This window comes from Triticum urartu, chromosome 4A (genome assembly GCF_056163025.1).
Source record: "Triticum urartu cultivar PI428250 chromosome 4A, HENAU_Tu73, whole genome shotgun sequence".
Classification (NCBI taxonomy): domain Eukaryota; kingdom Viridiplantae; phylum Streptophyta; class Magnoliopsida; order Poales; family Poaceae; genus Triticum; species Triticum urartu.
The window spans coordinates 618,650,339-618,673,935 of NC_141876.1; positions in this window are offsets into that span (position 1 = coordinate 618,650,339).

A 23,597-nucleotide genomic window follows, 5' to 3' on the forward strand; every position below is an offset into this window, starting at 1 on the left:
CAAAGCGTTTATTCCAACTCCGAGAGGCTTGCACCAGTCCATAAATGGATCGCTGGAGCTTGCACACTTTATTAGCTCCCTTTGGATCGACAAAACCTTCCGGTTGCATCATATACAACTCTTCTTCCAGAAATCCATTCAGGAATGCAGTTTTTACATCCATCTGCCAAATTTCATAATCATAAAATGCGGCGATTGCTAACATGATTCGGACAGACTTAAGCATCGCTACGGGTGAGAAGGTCGCATCGTAGTCAACCCCTTGAACTTGTCGAAACCCTTTTGCGACAAGTCGAGCTTTGTAGATAGTAATATTACCGTCAGCGTCAGTCTTCTTCTTGAAGATCCATTTATTCTCAATTGCTTGCCGATCATCGGGCAAGTCAACCAAAGTCCACACTTTGTTCTCATACATGGATCCCATCTCAGATTTCATGGCTTCAAGCCATTTTGCGGAATCTGGGCTCACCATCGCTTCTTCATAGTTCATAGGTTCATCATGATCTAGCAGCTTGACTTCCAGAACAGGATTACCGTACCACTCTGGCGCGGATCTCAATCTGGTTGATCTACGAGGTTCAGTAGTATCTTGTCCTGAAGTTTCATGATCATTATCATTAGCTTCCTCACTAATTGGTGTAGGTGTCGCAGAAACAGGTTTCTGTGATGTACTACTTTCCAATAAGGGAGCAGGTACAGTTACCTCGTCAAGTTCTACTTTCCTCCCACTCACATCTTTCGAGAGAAACTCCTTCTCCAGAAAGTTTCCGAACTTAGCAACAAAAGTCTTGCCTTCGGATCTGTGATAGAAGGTGTATCCAATAGTCTCCTTTGGATATCCTATGAAGACACATTTCTCCGATTTGGGTTCGAGCTTATCAGGTTGAAGCTTTTTCACATAAGCATCGCAGCCCCAAACTTTCAGAAACGGCAACTTTGGTTTCTTGCCAAACCATAGTTCATATGGCGTCATCTCAACGGATTTTGATGGTGCCCTATTTAACGTGAATGCGGCCGTCTCTAAAGCATAACCCCAAAACGATAGCGGTAAATCAGTAAGAGACATCATAGATCGCACCATATCTAGTAAAGTACGATTACGACGTTCGGACACACCATTACGCTGTAGTGTTTCGGGTGGCGTGAGTTGCGAAACTATTCCGCATTGTTTCAAATGTACACCAAACTCATAACTCAAATATTCTCCTCCACGATCAGATCGTAGAAACTTTATTTTCTTGTTACGATGATTTTCAACTTCACTCTGAAATTCTTTGAACTTTTCAAATGTTTCAGACTTTATGTTTCATTAAGTAGATATACCCATATCTGCTTAAGTCATCTGTGAAGGTGAGAAAATAACGATATCCTCCACGAGCCTCAATATTAATTGGACCACATACATCTGTATGTACGATTTGTTGGGGAACGTAGTAATTTCAAAAAAATTCCTACGCACACGCAAGATCATGGTGATGCATAGCAACGATAGGGGAGAGTGTGATCTACGTACCCTTGTAGATCGACAACGGAAGCGTTAACACAACGTAGAGGAAGTAGTCGTACGTCTTCCCGATCCGACCGATCCAAGCACCGTTACTCCGGCACCTCCGAGTTCTTAGCACACGTACAGCTCGATGACGCTCGCCAGGCTCCGATCCAGCAAAGCTTCGGGGATGAGTTCCGTCAGCACGACGGCGTGGTGACGATGAAGATGTTCTACCGGCACAGGGCTTCTCCTAAGCACTGCAACGATATGATCGAGGTGGAATATGGTGGAAGGGGGCACCGCACACGGCTAAGGAACGATCACGAGGATCAACTTGTGTGTCCTAGGGTGCCCCCTGCCTCCGTATATAAAGGATCCAAGGGGGGGTGCGGCTGGCCCTAGAGGAGGCGCGCAGGAGGAGTCCTACTCCTACCGGGAGTAGGACTCCCCTCCCGTTCCTTGTCCAATTAGGAGAGGTGGAAGGAGAGAAGGAAAGGGGGGGCGCCGCCCCTCCCTCCTTGTCCAATTCGGACTCGGGGGAGAGGGGGCGCGCGGCCTGCCCTGGCAGCCCCTTTCTCTTCTCCACTTTAGGCCCATGAGGCCCATTAACCCCCCGGGGGGTTCCGGTAACCCCCCGGTGCTCCGGTTTTATCCGAAACTTCCCCGGAACGCTTCCGGTGTCCGAATATAGTCATCCAATATATCAATCTTTATGTCTCGACCATTTCGAGACTCCACATCATGTCCGTGATCACATCCGGGACTCCGAACAACCTTCGGTACATCAAAATGCATAAACTCATAATAACTGTCATCGTAACGTTAAGCGTGCGGACCCTACGGTTCGAGAACAATGTAGACATGACTGAGACAAATCTCTGGTCAATAACCAATAGCGGGACCTGGATGCCCATATTGGCTCCTACATATTCTACGAAGATCTTTATCGGTCAGACCGCATAACAACATACGTTGCTCCCTTTGTCATCGGTATGTTACTTGCCTGAGATTCGATCGTCGGTATCCAATACCTAGTTCAATCTCATTACCGGCAAGTCTCTTTACTCCTTCCGTAATACATAATCTCTCAACTAACTCATTAGTTGCAATGCTTGCAAGGCTTATGTGATGTGCATTACCGAGAGGGCCCAGAGATACCTCTCAGACAATCGGAGTGACAAATCCTAATCTCGAAATACGCCAACCCAACATCTACCTTTGGAGACACCTGTAGAGCACCTTTATAATCACCAATTTACGTTGTGACGTTTGGTAGCACACAAAGTGTTTCTCTGGCAAACGGGAGTTGCATAATCTCATAGTCATAGGAACATGTATAAGTCATGAAGAAAGCAATAGCAACATACTAAACGATCGGGTGCTAAGCTAATGGAATGGGTCATGTCAATCAGATCATTCACCTAATGATGTGATCCCATTAATCAAATAACAACTCTTTGTTCATGGTTAGGAAACATAACCATCTTTGATTAACGAGCTAGTCAAGTAGAGGCATACTAGTGACACTCTGTTTGTCTATGTATTCACACATGTATTATGTTTCCGGTTAATACAATTCTAGCATGAATAATAAACATTTATCATGATATAAGGAAATAAATAATAACTTTATTATTGCCTCTAGGGCATATTTCCTTCAGTCTCCCACTTGCACTAGAGTCAATAATCTAGATTACACAGTAATGATTCTAACACCCATGGAGCCTTGGTGCTGATCATGTTTTGCTCGTGGAAGAGGCTTAGTCAACGGGTCTGCAATATTCAGATCCGTATGTATCTTGCAAATCTCTATGTCTCCCATCTGGACTAGATCTCGGATGGAATTGAAGCGTCTCTTGATGTGCTTGGTTCTCTTGTGAAATCTGGATTCCTTCGCCAGGGCAATTGCACCAGTATTGTCACAAAAGATTTTCATTGGACCCGATGCACTAGGTATGACACCTAGATCGCATATGAACTCCTTCATCCAGACTCCTTCATTTGCTGCTTCCGGAGCAGCTATGTACTCCGCTTCACATGTAGATCCCGCTACGACGCTTTGTTTAGAACTACACCAACTGACAGCTCCACCGTTTAATGTAAATACGTATCCGGTTTGCGATTTAGAATCGTCCGGATCAGTGTCAAAGCTTGCATCAATGTAACCGTTTACAATGAGCTCTTTGTCACCTCCATATACGAGAAACATATCCTTAGTCCTTTTCAGGTATTTCAGGATGTTCTTGACCGCTGTCCAGTGAACCACTCCTGGATTACTTTGGTACCTCCCTGCTAAACTTATAGCAAGGCACACATCAGGTCTGGTACGCAGCATCGCATACATGATAGAGCCTATGGCTGAAGCATAGGGAACATCTTTCATTTTCTTTCTATCTTCTGCAGTGGTCGGGCATTGAGTCTGACTCAACTTCACACCTTGTAACACATGCAAGAACCCTTTCTTTGCTTGATCCATTTTGAACTTCTTCAAAATCTTGTCAAGGTATGTGCTTTGTGAAAGTCCAATTAAGCATCTTGATCTATCTCTATAGATCTTTATGGCTAATATGTAAGCAGCTTCACCGAGGTCTTTCATTGAAAAACTCTTATTCAAGTATCCCTTTATGCTATTCAGAAATTCTATATCATTTCCAATCAGCAATATGTCATCCACATATAATATCAGAAATGCTACAGAGCTCCCATTCACTTTCTTGTAAATACAGGCTTCTCCGAAAGTCTGTATAAAACCAAATGCTTTGATCACACTATCAAAGCGTTTATTCCAACTCCGAGAGGCTTGCACCAGTCCATAATTGGATCGCTGGAGCTTGCACACTTTGTTAGCTCCCTTTGGATCGACAAAACCTTCCGGTTGCATCATATACAACTCTTCTTCCAGAAATCCATTCAGGAATGCAGTTTTAACATCCATCTGCCAAATTTCATAATCATAAAATGCGGCAATTGCGAACATGATTCGGACAGACTTAAGCATCGCTACGGGTGAGAAGGTCTCATCGTAGTCAACCCCTTGAACTTGTCGAAAACCTTTTGTGACAAGTCGAGCTTTGTAGACAGTAATATTACCGTCAGCGTCAGTCTTCTTCTTGAAGATCCATTTATTCTCAATTGCTTGCCGATCATCGGGCAAGTCAACCAAAGTCCATACTTTGCTCTCATACATGGATCCCATCTCAGATTTCATGGCTTCAAGCCATTTTGCGGAATCTGGGCTCACCATCGCTTCTTCATAGTTCGTAGGTTCATCATGATCTAGTAGCATGACTTCCAGAACAGGATTACCATACCACTCTGGCGCGGATCTCACTCTGGTTGATCTACGAGGTTCAGTAGTATCTTGATCTGAAGTTTCATGATCATCATCATTAGCTTCCTCACTAACTGGTGTAGGTGTCACTAAAACAGTTTTCTGTGATGCACTACTTTCCAATAAGGGAGCAGGTACAGTTACCTCGTCAAGTTCTACTTTCCTCCCACTCACTTCTTTCGAGAGAAACTCCTTCTCCAGAAAGTTTCCGAATTTAGCAACAAAAGTCTTGCCTCCGGATCTGTGATGGAAGGTGTATCCAATAGTCTCCTTTGGTTATCCTATGAAGACACATTTCTCCGATTTGGGTTCGAGCTTATCAGGTTGAAGCTTTTTCACATAAGCATCGCAGCCCCAAACTTTTAGAAACGGCAACTTTGGTTTCTTGCCAAACCATAGTTCATAAGGCGTCGTCTCCACGGATTTTGATGGTGCCTTATTTAACGTGAATGCGGCTGTCTCTAGAGCGTGTCCCCAAAATGATAGCGGTAAATCAGTAAGAGACATCATAGATCGCACCATATCTAGTAAAGTACGATTACGACGTTCGGACACACCATTACGCTGTGGTGTTCCGGGTGGCGTGAGTTGCGAAACTATTCCACAATTTTTCAAATGTACACCAAACTCGTAACTCAAATATTCTCCTCCACGATCAGATCGTAGAAACTTTATTTTCTTGTTATGATGATTTTCAACTTCACTCTGAAATTCTTTGAACTTTTCAAACGTTTCAGACTGATGTTTCATTAAGTAGATATACCCATATCTGCTTAAGTCATCTGTGAAGGTGAGAAAATAACGATATCCGCCACGAGCCTCAACATTCATCGGACCACATACATCTGTATGTATGATTTCCAACAAATCTGTTGCTCTCTCCATAGTACCGGAGAACGGTGTTTTAGTCATCTTGCCCATGAGGCACGGTTCGCAAGTACCAAGTGATTCATAATCAAGTGGTTCCAAAAGTCCATTAGTATGGAGTTTCTTCATGCGCTTTACACCGATATGACCTAAACGGTAGTGCCACAAATAAGTAGCACTATCATTATCAACTCTGTATCTTTTGGTTTCAACACTATGAATATGTGTGTCACTACTATCGAGATTTAACAAAAATAGACCACTCTTTAAGGGTGCATGACCATAAAAGATATTACTCATATAAATAGAACAACCATTATTCTCAGATTTAAATGAATAACCGTCTCGCATTAAACAAGATCCAGATATAATGTTCATGCTTAACGCTGGCACCAAATAACAATTATTTAGGTCTAATATTAATCCCGAAGGTAGATGTAGAGGTAGCATGCCGACCGCGATCACATCTACTTTGGAACCGTTTCCCACGTGCATCGTCACCTCGTCCTTAGCCAATCTTCGCTTAATCCGTAGTCCCTGTTTCGAGTTGCAAATATTAGCAACAGAACCAGTATCAAATACCCAGGTGCTACTGCGAGCATTAGTAAGGTACACATCAATAACATGTATATCACATATACCTTTGTTCACCTTGCCATCCTTCTTATCCGCCAAATACTTGGGGCAGTTCCGCTTCCAGTGACCAGTCTGCTTGCAGTAGAAGCACTCAGTTTCAGGCTTAGGTCCAGACTTGGGTTTCTTCTCTTGAGCAGCAACTTGCTTGCTGTTCTTCTTGAAGTTCCCCTTCTTCTTTCCTTTGCCCTTTTTTCTTGAAACTAGTGGTCTTGCTGACCATCAACACTTGATGCTTCTTCTTGATTTCTACCTCCGCAGCTTTCAGCATTGCGAAGAGCTCGGGAATAGTCTTATTCATCCCTTTCATATTATAGTTCATCACGAAGCTCTTGTAGCTTGGTGGCAGTGATTGGAGAATTCTGTCAATGACGCAATCATCTGGAAGATTAACTCCCATTTGAATCAAGTGATTATTATACCCAGACATTTTGAGTATATGCTCACTGACAGAACTGTTCTCTTCCATCTTGCAGCTATAGAACTTATTGGAGACTTCATATCTCTCAATCCGGGCATTTGCTTGAAATATTAACTTCAACTCCTGGAACATCTCATATGCTCCATGACGTTCAAAACGTCGTTGAAGTCCCGGTTCTAAGCCGTAAAGCATGGCACACTGAACTATCGAGTAGTCATTAGCTTTGCTCTGCCAGACGTTCATAACATCTGGTGTTGCTCCAGCAGCAGGCCTGGCACCCAGCGGTGCTTCCAGGACGTAATTCTTCTGTGCAGCAATGAGGATAATCCTCAAGTTACGGACCAAGTCCGTGTAATTGCTACCATCATCTTTCAACTTTGCTTTCTGAAGGAACGTATTAAAATTCAACGGAACAACAACACGGGCCATCTATCTACAATCAAACATACATAAGCAAGATACTATGAGGTACTAAGTTCATGATAAATTTAGGTTCAATTAATTTACTAAAAGAACTCCCACTTAGATAGACATCCCTCTAATCCTCTAAGTGATTACGTGATCCAACTTAACTAAACCATGTCCGATCATCACATGAGATGGAGCAGTTTCATTGGTGAACATCATTATGTTGATCATATCTACTATATGATTCACGCTCGACCTTTCGGTCTCCGTGTTCCGAGGCCATATCTGTATATGCTTGGCTCGTCAAGTATAACCTGAGTATTCCGCGTGTGCAACTGTTTTGCACCCGTTGTATTTGAACGTAGAGCCTATCACACCCGATCATCACGTGGTGTCTCAGCACGAAGAACTTTCGCAATGGTGCATACTCAGGGAGAACACTTCTTGATAATTTAGTGAGAGATCATCTTATAATGCTACCGTCAAACAACGCAAGATAAGATGCATAAAAGATAAACATCACATGCAATCAATATAAGTGATATGATATGGCCATCATCATCTTGTGCTTGTGATCTCCATCTTCGAAGCACCGTTATGATCACCATCGTCACCGGCGCGACACCTTGATCTCCATCGTAGCATCGTTGTCGTCTCGCCAATCTTATGCTTCCACGACTATCGCTACCGCTTAGTGATAAAGTAAAGCATTACAGCGCGATTGCATTGCATACAATAAAGCGACAACCATATGGCTCCTGCCAGTTGCCGATAACTCGGTGACAAAACATGATCATCTCATACAATAAAATTCAGCATCATGTCTTGACCATATCACATCACAACATGCCCTGCAAAAACAAGTTAGACGTCCTCTACTTTGTTGTTGCAAGTTTTACGTGGCTGCTACGGGCTTAAGAAAGAACCAATCTTACCTACGCATCAAAACTACAACGATAGTTTGTCAAGTTGGTGCTGTTTTAACCTTCGCAAGGACCGGGCGTAGCCACACTCAGTTCAACTAAAGTTGGAGAAACTGTCACCCGCAAGCCACCTCTGTGCAAAGCACGTCGGGAGAACCGGTCTCGCGTAAGCGTACGCGTAATGTTGGTCCGGGCCGCTTCGTCCAACAATATCGCCGAACCAAAGTATGACATGCTGGTAAGCAGTATGACTTATATCGCCCACAACTCACTTGTGTTCTACTCGTGCATATAACATCAACATATAAAACCTAGGCTCGGATGCCACTGTTGGGGAACATAGTAATTTCAAAAAAATTCCTACGCACACGCAAGATCATGGTGATGCATAGCAACGAGAGGGGAGAGTGTGATCTACGTACCCTTGTAGATCGACAACGGAAGCGTTAACACAACATAGAGGAAGTAGTCGTATGTCTTCCCGATCCGACCGATCCAAGCACCGTTACTCCGGCACCTCCGAGTTCTTAGCACACGTACAGCTCGATGACGCTCCCCGGGCTCCGATCCAGCAAAGCTTCGGGGATGAGTTCCGTCAGCACGACGGCGTGGTGACGATGAAGATGTTCTACCGGCGCAAGGCTTCTCCTAAGCACTGCAACGATATGACCGAGGTGGAATATGGTGGAAGGGGGCACCGCACACGGCTAAGGAACGATCACGAGGATCAACTTGTGTGTCCTAGGGTGCCCCCTGCCTCCGTATATAAAGGATCCAAGGGGGGGGTGCGGCCGGCCCTAGAGGAGGCGCGCAGGAGGAGTCCTACTCCTACCGGGAGTAGGACTCCCCTCCCGTTCCTTGTCCAATTAGGAGAGGTGGAAGGAGAGAAGGAAAGGGGGGCGCTGCCCCTCCCTCCTTGTCCAATTCGGACTAGGGGGAGAGGGGGCGCGTGGCCTACCCTGGCAGCCCCTTCCTCTTCTCCACTTTAGGCCCATGAGGCCCATTAACCCCGGGGGGGGGGGGTTCCGGTAACCCCCCAGTGCTCCGGTTTTATCCGAAACTTCCCCGGAACGCTTCCGGCGTCCGAATATAGTCATCCAATATATCAATCTTTATGTCTCGACCATTTCGAGACTCCTCGTCATGTCCGTGATCACATCCGGGACTCCGAACAACTTTCGGTACATCAAAATGCATAAACTCATAATAACTGTCATCGTAACGTTAAGTGTGCGGACCCTACGGTTCGAGAACAATGTAGACATGACTGAGACAAATCTCCGGTCAGTAACCAATAGCGGGACCTTGATGCCCATATTGGCTCCTACATATTCTACGAAGATCTTTATCGGTCAGACCGCATAACAACATACGTTGTTCCCTTTGTCATCGGTATGTTACTTGCCCGAGATTCGATCGTCGGTATCCAATACCTAGTTCAATCTCGTTACCGGCAAGTCTCTTTACTCGTTCCGTAATACATCATCTCGCAACTAACTCATTAGTTGCAATGCTTGCAAGGCTTATGTGATGTGCATTACCGAGAGGGCCCAGAGATACCTCTCCGACAATCGGAGTGACAAATCCTAATCTCGAAATACGCCAACCCAACATCTACCTTTGGAGACACCTGTAGAGCACCTTTATAATCACCCATTTACGTTGTGACGTTTGGTACCACACAAAGTGTTCCTCCGGCAAACGGGAGTTGCATAATCTCATAGTCATAGGAACATGTATAAGTCATGAAGAAAGCAATAGCAACATACTAAACGATCGGGTGCTAAGCTAATGGAATGGGTCATGTCAATCAGATCATTCACCTAATGATGTGATCCCATTAATCAAATAACAACTCTTTGTTCATGGTTAGGAAACATAACCATCTTTGATTAACGAGCTAGTCAAGTAGAGGCATACTAGTGACACTCTGTTTGTCTATGTATTCACACATGTATTATGTTTCCGGTTAATACAATTCTAGCATGAATAATAAACATTTATCATGATATAAGGAAATAAATAATAACTTTATTATTGCCTCTAGGGCATATTTCCTTCACAATTTCCAACAAATCTGTTGCTCTCTCCATAGTACCGGAGAATGGTGTTTTAGTCATCTTGCCCATCAGGCACGGTTCGCAAGTACCAAGTGATTCATAATCAAGTGGTTCCAAAAGTCCATCAGTATGGAGTTTCTTCATGCGCTTTACACCGATATGACCTAAACGGTAGTGCCACAAATAAGTTGCACCATCATTATCAACTCTGCGTCTTTTTGCTTCAACATTATGAATATGTGTGTCACTACTATCGAGATTCAATAAGAATAGACCACTCTTCAAGGGTGCATGACCATAAAAGATATTACTCATATAAATAGAACAACCATTATTCTCTGATTTAAATGAATAACCGTCTCGCATCAAACAAGATCCAGATATAATGTTCATGCTTAACGCTGGCACCAAATAACAATTATTTAGGTCTAATATTAATCCCGAAGGTAGATGTAGAGGTAGCATGCCGACCGCGATCACATCTACTTTGGAACCGTTTCCCACGCGCATCGTCACCTCGTCCTTTGCCAATCTTCGCTTAATCCGTAGTCCCTGTTTCGAGTTGCAAATATTAGCAACAGAACCAGTATCAAATACCCAGGTGCTACTGCGAGCATTAGTAAGGTACACATCAATAACATGTATATCACATATACCTTTGTTCACCTTGCCATCCTTCTTATCCGCCAAATACTTGGGGCAGTTCCGCTTCCAGTGACCAGTCTGCTTGCAGTAGAAGCACTCAGTTTCAGGCTTAGGTCCAGACTTGGGTTTCTTCTCTTGAGCAGCAACTTGCTTGCTGTTCTTCTTGAAGTTCCCCTTCTTCTTTCCTTTGCCCTTTTTTCTTGAAACTAGTGGTCTTGCTGACCATCAACACTTGATGCTTCTTCTTGATTTCTACCTCCGCAGCTTTCAGCATTGCGAAGAGCTCGGGAATAGTCTTATTCATCCCTTTCATATTATAGTTCATCACGAAGCTCTTGTAGCTTGGTGGCAGTGATTGGAGAATTCTGTCAATGACGCAATCATCTGGAAGATTAACTCCCATTTGAATCAAGTGATTATTATACCCAGACATTTTGAGTATATGCTCACTGACAGAACTGTTCTCTTCCATCTTGCAGCTATAGAACTTATTGGAGACTTCATATCTCTCAATCCGGGCATTTGCTTGAAATATTAACTTCAACTCCTGGAACATCTCATATGCTCCATGACGTTCAAAACGTCGTTGAAGTCCCGGTTCTAAGCCGTAAAGCATGGCACACTGAACTATCGAGTAGTCATTAGCTTTGCTCTGCCAGACGTTCATAACATCTGGTGTTGCTCCAGCAGCAGGCCTGGCACCCAGCGGTGCTTCCAGGACGTAATTCTTCTGTGCAGCAATGAGGATAATCCTCAAGTTACGGACCAAGTCCGTGTAATTGCTACCATCATCTTTCAACTTTGCTTTCTGAAGGAACGTATTAAAATTCAACGGAACAACAACACGGGCCATCTATCTACAATCAAACATACATAAGCAAGATACTATGAGGTACTAAGTTCATGATAAATTTAGGTTCAATTAATTTACTAAAAGAACTCCCACTTAGATAGACATCCCTCTAATCCTCTAAGTGATTACGTGATCCAAATCAACTAAACCATGTCCGATCATCACATGAGATGGAGCAGTTTCATTGGTGAACATCATTATGTTGATCATATCTACTATATGATTCACGCTCGACCTTTCGGTCTCCGTGTTCCGAGGCCATATCTGTATATGCTTGGCTCGTCAAGTATAACCTGAGTATTCCGCGTGTGCAACTGTTTTGCACCCGTTGTATTTGAACGTAGAGCCTATCACACCCGATCATCACGTGGTGTCTCAGCACGAAGAACTTTCGCAATGGTGCATACTCAGGGAGAACACTTCTTGATAATTTAGTGAGAGATCATCTTATAATGCTACCGTCAAACAACGCAAGATAAGATGCATAAAAGATAAACATCACATGCAATCAATATAAGTGATATGATATGGCCATCATCATCTTGTGCTTGTGATCTCCATCTTCGAAGCACCGTTATGATCACCATCGTCACCGGCGCGACACCTTGATCTCCATCGTAGCATCGTTGTCGTCTCACCAATCTTATGCTTCCACGACTATCGCTACCGCTTAGTGATAAAGTAAAGCATTACAGCGCGATTGCATTGCATACAATAAAGCGACAACCATATGGCTCCTGCCAGTTGCCGATAACTCGGTTACAAAACATGATCATCTCATACAATAAAATTTAGCATCATGTCTTGACCATATCACATCACAACATGCCCCTGCAAAAACAAGTTAGACGTCCTCTACTTTGTTGTTGCAATTTTTACGTGGCTGCTACGGGCTTAAGCAAGAAAAAATCTTACCTACGCATCAAAACCACAACGATAGTTTGTCAAGTTGGTGCTGTTTTAACCTTCGCAAGGAGCGGGCGTAGCCACACTCGGTTCAACTAAAATTGGAGAAACTGTCACCCGCAAGCCACCTATGTGCAAAGCACGTCGGGAGAACCGGTCTCGCGTAAGCGAACGCATAATGTCGGTCCGGGCCGCTTCGTTCAACAATACCGCCGAACCAAAGTATGACATGCTGGTAAGCAGTATGACTTATATCGCCCACAACTCACTTGTGTTCTACTCGTGCATATAACATCAACACATAAAACCTAGGCTCGGATGCCACTGTTGGGGAACGTAGTAATTTCAAAAAAATTCCTACGCACACGCAAGATCATGGTGATGCATAGCAACGAGAGGGAAGAGTGTGATCTACGTACCCTTGTAGATCGACAACGGAAGCCTTAACTTGGTTGATGTAGTCATACGTCTTCACGGCCCGATCGATCAAGCACCGAAACTACGGCACCTCCGAGTTCTAGCACACGTTCAGCTCGATGACGATCCCCGGACTCCGATCCAGCAAAGTGTCGGGGAAGAGTTCCGTCAGCACGACGGCGTGGTGACGATCTTGATGTACTAATGTCGCAGGGCTTCGCCTAAGCACTGCTACAATATTATCGAGGACTATGGTGGAAGGGGGCACTGCACACGGCTAAGAATATGATCACGTGGATCAACTTGTGTCTCTAGGGGGTGCCCCTGCCTCCGTATATAAAGGCTCAAAGGGGGGGGTGCGGCCGGCCATGATAGGGCGCGCCAGGAGGAGTCCTACTCCCTCCGGGAGTAGGATTCCCCCCTTTCCTAGTTGGAATAGGATTCGCGGAGGAGAGAGAGGAGGAAGGGGGGCTGTGACGCCCTTGATGCGGCTATAGCTCCCAGGTGTCGAGGCACGACTTAGAGACATAACCGCATTGAGAGCAATGTTGCAAGTTAGGCAATCATCACAACATCCCATGTAAAAATAGATAGTAAAAGGGGAGATACATAGTTGGCTTACACTCTCCACGTCAATCAAAGTACATAAATAGCATACATCATCCAAACACTCATGGCCCGACTACGGCGCCAAAATAGAAGAAAACCCAACATGCGACACGGTCCCGATCACCCCCAACTGGGCACCACTACTGATCATCAGGAAAGGACACATAGTAACGCTGAGAGTCCTCGTCGAACTCCCACTTGAGCTCGTACGCGTCACCTGGAGCGGAATCACCTGGACCTGCATCTGGTGTAATAGTAATCTGTGAGCCACAGGGACTCAGCAATCTCGCACCCTCGCGATCAAGACTATTTAAGCTTATAGGAAGGGTAAGGCAAAAATATGTGGAGCTGCAGCACGCGACTAGCATATATGGTGGCTATCTTATTCGCAAAAGAGAGCGAGAAGAGGAGGCAAAGCGCGAGCGAGAAGCTAGAGGAACAACCTGCGCAAGCATTACTCCAACACCGTGTCCACTTCCCGGACTCCGCCGAGAAGAGGCCATCACGGTAACACACACGGTTGATTCATTTTAATTAAATTAAGATTTAAGTTATCTACAACCGGACATTAACAAATTCCCATCTGCCCATAACCGTGGGCACGGCTTTCGAAAGTTCAATCCCTGCAGGGGAGTTCCAACTTAGCCCATGACAAGCTCTCACGGTCAACGAAGGAATAGACCTCCACCCGAGACATTCCGATCAGACTCGGTATCCCGGTACAACAAGACATTTCGACAGGTTAAAATAAGACCAGCAACACCGCCCGAATGTGCCGACAAATCCCGATAGGAGCTGCACATATCTCGTTCTCAGGGCACACTCAGATAGGTCAAGCTACGAGTAAAACCAACCCTCGAGTTTCCCCGAGGTGGCCCCGCAGGCTGCCTGGTTCGGACCAACACTCAGAGGAGCACTGGCCCCAGGGGGGCTAAAATAAGATGACCCTCGAGCTCTAGAAACCCAAGGGAAAAAGAGGCTAGGTGGCAAATGGTAAAACCAAGGTTGGGCATTGCTGGAAAAGCTTTAATCAAGGTGAACTATCAAGGGGTTCCCATTATAACCCAACCGCGTAAGGAACGCAAAATCCGGGAACATAACACCGATATGACGGAAACTAGGGCGGCAAGAGTGGAACAAAACACTAGGCGAGAGGCCGAGCCTTCCACCCTTTACCAAGTATATAGATGTATTAAGATAACATAGCAATATAATGATATCCCAACAAGTAAATAAATGTTCCAACAAGGAACAACCTCCAATCTTCACCTGCAACTAGCAACGCTATAAGAGGGGCTGAGCAAAGCGGTAACATAGCCAATCAATGGTTTGCTAGGACATGGTGGGTTAGAGGTTTAACATGGCAATTGGGAGGCTGGCAAGCAAATGGTAGGCATCGTAGCATTGGCATAGCAAAAGAGCGAGCAAACTAGCATAGCAAAGATAGTAGTGATTTCGAGGGTATGATCATCTTGCCTGCAAAGCTATCAGAGTTGGCTGGATCCTCGAAAGCAAACTCAACGGGCTCCTCGTTAGCGAACTCGTCTCCTGGCTCTACCCAAACAAGACAAACAAGACAAACAAGCAACAAGGATACAATCAACCATGTGCAAACTCAAACAATAAGATGCAATGATGGTATGCTATGCGGGATGCGATGCGGGATGCAAAATGCAAGATATGACAGGAAATGCATGAACCTGGCCTCAACTTGGAAAACCAAGTGTGCCACTGGAAAGATGAGATGAAATCTCTTGAAAACGATATAAAGATCACCGGAATCGGAGTTATGGTTTGGAAATGGCAAGCGATTCAAAATTGGCACCGGTCTGCATTTTACAGCAAGTAGGCCTCTAAATGCAACAAAATGAACATGCTACAGCACTCAAACATGGCATCAAAATACATGGCAGGGAAGAATTCAAGATGCTTAACAAAAGTCTAGCACTGAGCTACGGCCAATTCATCCATTAACAGGTTCAAACAAGCATGGCAAAAACGCAAATGGTAAACAGATCTCAGACTTGGTGAAATTAACACTTGTCTGAAATTTCAGATCATATAGCCCTCTTCGGAGCAACAAAACAACATGCTACAGGACCTGATTATGACAAAGAAGAACATGGCATGGAGCTTCTCAACAAGCTTAACAAAAGTCCCTTAGTGACCTTGAGCCAAAAGGGATCACAAAATATACTAACAAGCACACGAACATAGCAAAAACATAATCAGTTTTCAGACTTAGTGAAAACTGACACATGCTGAAACATAACTCACGAAGGCATGTTAACGAGCTCGATGCACTCACTACGGTGCAAGTCATGGCAAGACAAGCATACATCCATTAAGAAGGCACAAAATTCAAGCTAGCCATGGCAAGAACAATGGCATAACATGCAAGTATCAACTACAATAACATCGACAAAATCGCAAACAAGTAGACAATCTGCCTAGATTCACGAAATGACAAAAGTAGAGCTCGATTGACTCAAGCGAGGGTGCTCCATAATTGCAAACAAAGACATGGACGGATAGAGCACTACAATATTAACAAAACTCCTTTACTGATCATCCTCAAAAGAGGCACGGATCACTAGGAAACAGCATGAACATATGGCATCATGAACTAAACAATCCCAGGACTTAGTGAAATTACTAAGTCCCTGAAAACAGAGTTACCGGGTGCCTCACTTTGCAAGCTTGCACTAGTCACCACACACATCACAAAAATACATGGGTTGCACCTCTGGAAAGATGAAAAAAACCTTAACAAAACATATGTAGAACTCATGGGCATATCATGCACACAATAATCATGGCAAAAATGACAAAAGTCTAAGATGAAGTAGCAGATCTGACAATTAACTCACGAAGCCCTCTTCTAACAGCATTTCGGGCATCAAGATGAGCTCAAATGAAAATGATGCAATGGAATGAAGTGATGTACTCTCTGAGGTGAACATTTTGATATACTATATGCCCAAAACGGAGCTACGGATGCGGAGATATAGCATGATGAAGATTGCATAAAAATTAGGGTTCGGAGGGAAAAGTCAACCCTCGTCCCAGATCCAGATCTGGATCTAGTCCGGGTACTGTAGTGGCGCGCGGCCCGAGGATCGCCGGAGAGGGGCTGAGCTGACCGGAGTTGCCGGCCGGAGCCGAAGGAGAGCGGGGAGGTCCGGACGGGCGCTGGTGGTGGTGGCCGGCGACGGAGAAGACGACCGGCGGGGTCGGCGGCGGCGGTGGCCCGCGGTGGTGGCGAGGCGACGATGGCGCCAGGCGGCGAGGTCCGGCGGCTGCGGCGCGGCGGCGGCCGGCGAAGGAGGCGGCGGGGCGCGGCTGAGGAGGCGGCGGGGAGTCGGTGGCGAGGGAGGTGGCGGCGCGGGCGGATCGGGCCGCGGGGGCCGGCTCCGGGCTCCCCGGCCCGCGGCGGCGGTGAGGTGCCGGGTGCCACGTGGCGGCTCCGGAGTGGCGGCGGCGGATCCGGACACGTCCGGCTCGGCGCGGACGTTGTCCTGTGGCAGCGGAGATCTTTTTTTTAGGGTTAGGGGGGAGAAGAACCGAGATTTGGAATGGGGGGTGTATATATAGGCATAGGGGGAGCTAGGAGAGTCCAAATGAGGTGCGGTTTTCGGCCACGCGATCGTGATCGAACGCTCTAGGGGATGGAGCAGAGTTTGGTGGGTTTTGGGCCAAATTGGAGGGTGTTGGGCTGCAACACACACGAGGCCTTTTCGGTCCCTCGGTTAACCGTTGGAGTATCAAACGAAGTCCAAATGATACGAAACTTGACAGGCGGTCTACCGGTAGTAAACCAAGGCCGCTTGGCAAGTCTCGGTCCAATCCGGAAATGTTTAATCCCCACACACGAAAGAAAGGTAGAATTGACCATCGAAGGAGAACGAAGCGCCGGAATGCAAAAGGGACAACGGGGAAAAAGCTCGAATGCATGAGATGAACACGTATGCAAATGCAATGCACATGATGACATGATATGAGATGCATGACAACGAAAACAACACACGGAGACAAAGACCCGAACCCGAGAAATAAATATAACTTAACGCCGGAAACGGCAAGAGTTGGAGTACAAATTGGGAAAGTTATATCCGGGGCGTTACAGGGGCCAGCCCCCTCTCCTTGTCCTATTCGGACCAAGGGAGGGGAGGGGCGCGCGGCCCATCTCTGGCTACCTTTCCTCTCTTCCACTAAGGCCCACTAAGGCCCATATATCTCCCGGGGGGTTCCGGTAACCTCCCGGTACTCCGGTAAAATCCCGATTTCACCCGGAACACTTCCGATATCCAAACATAGGCTTCCAATATATCAATCTTTGTGTCTCGACCATTTCGAGACTCCTCGTCATGTCCGTAATCACATCCGGGACTCCGAACAACCTTTGGTACATCAAAACATATAAACTCATAATATAACTGTCATCGAAACCTTAAGCATGCGGACCCTACGGGTTCGAGAACAATGTAGACATGACCGAGACACGCCTCCGGTCAATAACCAATAGCAGGACCTGGATACCCATATTGGTTCCTACATATTCTACGAAGATCTTTTATCGGTCAGACCGCATAACAACATACGTTGTTCCCTTTGTCATCGGTATGTTACTTGCCCGAGATTCGATCGTCGGTATCCAATACCTAGTTCAATCTCGTTATCGGCAAGTCTCTTTATTCGTTCCGTAATACATCATCCCACAACTAACTCATTAGTTGCAATGCTTGCAAGGATTAAGTGATGTGCATTACCGAGAGGGCCCAGAGATACCTCTCCGATGATCGGAGTGACAAATCCCAATCTCGAAATACGCCAACCCAACATGTACCTTTGGAGACACCTGTAGAGCACCTTTATAATCACCCAGTTACGTTGTGACGTTTGGTAGCACACAAAGTGTTCCTCCGGCACACGGGAGTTGCATAATCTCATAGTCATAGGAACATGTATAAGTCATGAAGAAAGCAATAGCAACATACTAAACGATCGGGTGCTAAGCTAATGGAATGGGTCATGTCAATCAGATCATTCAACTAATGATGTGACCCCGTTAATCAAATGACAACTCTTTGTCCATGGTTAGGAAACATAACCATCTTTGATTAATGAGCTAGTCAAGTAGAGGCATACTAGTGACACTCTGTTTGTCTATGTATTCACACATGTATTATGTTTCCGGTTAATACAATTCTAGCATGAATAATAAACTTTTATCATGATATAAGGAAATAAATAATAACTTTACTATTGCCTCTAGGGCATATTTCCTTCACAAGGGTTTAGTGAAAATATCAGCAAGCTGATCCTTAGAAGAAACAAACTTAATTTGAAGGAGCTTCTGAGCAACACGTTCCCTCACAAAATGATAGTCAACTTCGATGTGCTTCGTTCGGGCATGAAATACTGGATTGATTGACAGATATGTAGCACCGATGTTATCACACCAAAGAACAGGTGGCTGAGTTGGGGAGACCTTCAACTCTCGAAGCAATGACTGTACCCACATGATCTCAGCTGTGGCATTAGCAACGGCTTTGTACTCAGCTTCGGTACTACTCCGAGACACCGTAGCTTGCTTGCGGGCTTGCCAGGCGATCAAGTTAGGTCCAAAGAACACAGCCCCGTGGATCGCCGATCATCCGGACTACCAGTCCAATCGGCATCAGAAAATGCTGAGATCAGTCCAGAACGTGCATGCTGGAGATGGAGTCCATAGGAACCAGTGTGACGAATATAGCGCAAGATACGCTTAACAGCTGACCAGTGAGAATCACGAGGCGCATGAAGGTACTGGCACACACGGTTAACTGGAAATGATATGTCTGGCCGAGTAATAAGCAAGTATAGCAGTCCACCCACAATGCTGCGGTACTCAGTGGCATCCTCAGAAGAGAGCAAGTCACCAGCAAGAGCTGTCAGTTTGTCTGTGGCAGACATGGGAGATCCTTCATGGAGTCCTGTCAGTTTGTATGTGGCACTGCAACATACCTACACGACGCAGGAGATCCTGAGAGTGCTTCTTCTGAGTAAGAGTCAAGCCACCATCAGAATGAAGAACCTCCAGGCCCAGAAAATAATGCAGTCTCCCAAGATCCTTAACAGAAAACTCAGCGCCAAGAGAGGACACAAGCCGATCTGTAGCAGTGGCAGACGAACTGACAAGAATAATGTCATCAACATAGACCAGAACGTACATAGTCACCTCAGGTCGCTGAAGAATAAACAGAGACGTGTCCGCTGTAGAAGGAACAAACCCATGTGCATGAAGAGCAGCACCAAGACGGGCATGCCATGAACGTGGGGCCTGCTTCAGACTATAGAGAGCCTTGACAAGGCGACACAAATGATGTGGCTGAGCAGGATCAACAAAACCTGGCGGCTGACGCATGTAAACCTCTTCTTCCAGGACTCCATGAAGGAAGGCATTCTGAACATCAAGCTACCGAAGTGACCATCCATGAGTAACAGCCAAGGAGAGAAGAACACGAATAGTAGTTGGTTTAATAACAGGACTGAACGTGTCTTCATAATCAATGCCATACCGTTGCTTGAATCCCTTGGCAACCAGGCGCGCCTTGTACCTCTCAATGGAGCCATCAGCATGCTTCTTCACCTTGAATACCCATTTGGAGTCAATGATATTGACACCTGATGGAGGTGGAACAAGACGCCAAGTGTTGTTTTTCCGAAGAGCGCAGATCTCCTCCTCCATCGCAGCACGCCAATGTGGGATGCCAAGCGCTGCTCGAAAATGTCGTGGTTTTGTTGTGGGATCAGCCTCAGCATGCGCCACACAAGCCGCAAGCCACGCGACGGTGCCATCAGTCCGCTTCTTCGGTTGCAAGATGCCACTCTTGCTGCGAGTATGGGGACGCAGGACGACAGGTGGCCGTGGCGGTGGAGCAGCCACGACAGAGGGAACGGTCAGGGTCGGCGAGGACAGACCGGGCGGCGTCGACGAGCCAGGCGACGAGGATGTAGAGGTGGGCGAGTTCGCTAGCCCAGGTGACACTGGGGCCGCCAGCCCAGGGGAATCGAGTACCCCGTCCATCAGCGCCGCGGGTGCAGCCAACCCAGGTGACACCGGAACCGGCCCAGGGGACAGCGGGGCCGCCAGCCCAGGCGACGGAGAGGCCGCCACAGGCATCAGCGAGACCGCCGGCCCAGGCGACAGAGAGGCCACCCCAGGCGAGAGCGGGGCTGCCAGCCCAGGCGACTCAGGCGCCCCGTCGGATCCATGTGCATGGGACAGGCACGCGGGATCGACGTCGGGGACAGTGGGCGTAGCGGCGGGGGCAGTCAACGGAGCAGCAGCCGGCGCAGGTGTGTCCACATCATTAAGCAGCTCAAGTCGAGCGCCTCGTCCAGTTCCTACACCATGGTTAGGCAACAACAAAGGAGAATATGTAGCATCCATAAATTGATCAGGCAAAACTGGAAAAGAGTGCAACTCGGTGACGGGAGTATCGTTGCGTGATGTGAGTGTGGAAAACGGGAAGACAATCTCACCAAACACAACATCGCGAGAAACGTAAACACGATTCGTCGGAATGTGAAGACACTTATAACCTTTGTGGAGAGGACTGTATCCAAGAAAATCGGTACTCAAGTTTATGCTTATTATACAGACGAAGATGTGGCCAACACGCACAACCGAACACTTTGAGGAGGGAGTAATTGGGAGTTTCATTGAGCAACACTTCCAGTGGAGACTTCATGTGAAGAAGTCGCGTGGGAATCCTGTTTATCAAAAAACAGGCAGTAACAAAAGCATCGCTCCAGAACCGAAACGGGACAGAGGCATGCGCAAGAAGTGTTAGACCAGTTTCAACTATGTGACGGTGCTTGCACTCAGCAGCACCGTTCTGCTGATGTGTATGAGGACAAGACACATGGTGTGAGATACCAAGCTTCTGAAAGAAGGTGTTAAGATTACGATACTCACCACCCCAGTCTGACTGGACATGGATGATTTTGTGCTTAAGCAGTCGCTCAACATGTGCTTGAAATTGCATAAAAACATGAAACACATCAGATTTGCGCTTAATAAGATAAATCCAAGTAAAGCGACTGAAAGCATCGATGAAACTGACATAATAGTTGTGACCACTGACAGAAGTTTGGGCATAGCCCCATACATCGGAAAACACAAGTTCAAGAGGAGCCGTGACAACACGACTCGATACAGAAAAAGGCAACTGATGACTTTTGCCTTGTTGACAGGAATCACACACTAGAAACTCCTTATTACTCGATTCAACAGAAAGACAATGACGATGAAGCACATGGCGCACAATGGGAGTGGCAGGGTGGCCAAGGCGAGAGTGCCACTGCGACGATGGCACCCGAACACCACTGAAGACTTGAGAGACTCGTGGCACATCAAGCGTGTATAAGCCATCACGAGCTCGACCACTAAGAAGAACGTCCCTCGTGTCCCGGTCCTTAACAAAAAAATGAAAAGGATGAAACTCAACAAGCACATTGTTGTCACGAGTTAATTTAGGAACCGAGAGTAAACTACGTGTGACTGAGGGAACACGAAGGACATCAAGCCGACGCAAGGTTTTAGTGGTACATGAAACAAGAGATGCCTGACCAACATGTGAGATGGGCATACCTGATCCATTTGCAGTGCGAACTTGATCATGACCGGTGTAGGGCTGGCGAGTGGCCAGCTTGTCAAGCTGGCTCGTCAAATGGTCCGTGGCGCCCGTGTCCATGTACCAGGAAGGATCCACAGAGTATGATGGTGTGAAGCCAGGATCCTGTGTAGCGAGAGCAGCTTGCTTCTCGTTGCCCTTCCCATTGTTCCCAATGCCAAGAAAATCTCGTTTAAAGCGACGATGGCAGCGAGACGCCAAGTGCCCCTCAATACCGCATAGTTGACACTCAACCCCACCGCCACACGCCTCGCAGTGGAGCCGCTTGCGGCCAGATACCGGTGGAGGTGGAGCGGGCGGACGAGGCTGGCTGCCCGAGGATGGCGGCGCCTTCTGCTTGGCACCGCGAGCACCTTCGCGAAGAGCAGCGTTCGTAGACGGGCCCTCCGAGTAGACGCCAATGGAGCGGCGAGCAGCGAGTCGCTGTTCGGTGTTGAGGAGGCGTGCATAGAGATCGTGAGGTGGCATCAGCGTGTCACGCCCGTTGATGTTTTCAACAAGGGAATCATAGTCCTCGTCAAGCCCATTGAGGATGAATGAAGTGAACTCCTTGTCACGGAGAGGCTTCCCAATGGATGACAGTGTATCAGCCAGGGTCTTGACCTTGTTGAAGAAGGCCGTGACGGAGAGATCATTTTTCTTGACCTCGCCCAGCTGATTACGAATGGCAGAAGACCGAGCCAGCGACTGTGAAGAGAAGCTAGAATCGAGCGTGGCCCATGCATCCCTCGACGTCGCGGCAAAGACCACCATGCCTGCCACGGAGGGAGTGAGCGAGGACTGAATAGCACCAAGAATAGCCTGATCCTGAGCGACCCATCGACGATGAGCAGGGTTGGACACCATGACAGCACCACCAGCAGCTGAGGGCACCGGAACCATGGCCGGCGGACATGGCAGCTTACCATCGACATACCCCTCAGGGTAGTGACTACGCATCAGCGGTAACACCTGAGCGCGCCACAGGAGGTAGTTATCAGCAGAGAGCTTCACCGTCACCAGATGAGCAAAGTGGAACGGTCCTGGTTCGGACACTGATGCGGGAAGCTGCGAGTCATACGTCGGAGGGGCACTATATGAAACCAGTGCATCGGCCGACGAAGGAAGCACACGAGAGTGTTGGTGATGACCGTAGGGCTGCACAGAGGGCACGCCGTAGGACTGCAGAGGTGGCGCGATGTGCGACCCAGGAGCTGCGTAGGGCGCGCCATGCAGTGCCTCACTGGGTACACCGGGTGACAGCGCATATGGCGTCGAGGACTGAGCGACGTACGGCGCGGGGTATACCCCGCCGTAGGGCTGCTGGACAGGGGCACCGTAGAGGCCCGGAGCGCCGTATGAGTGCTGAACGGGA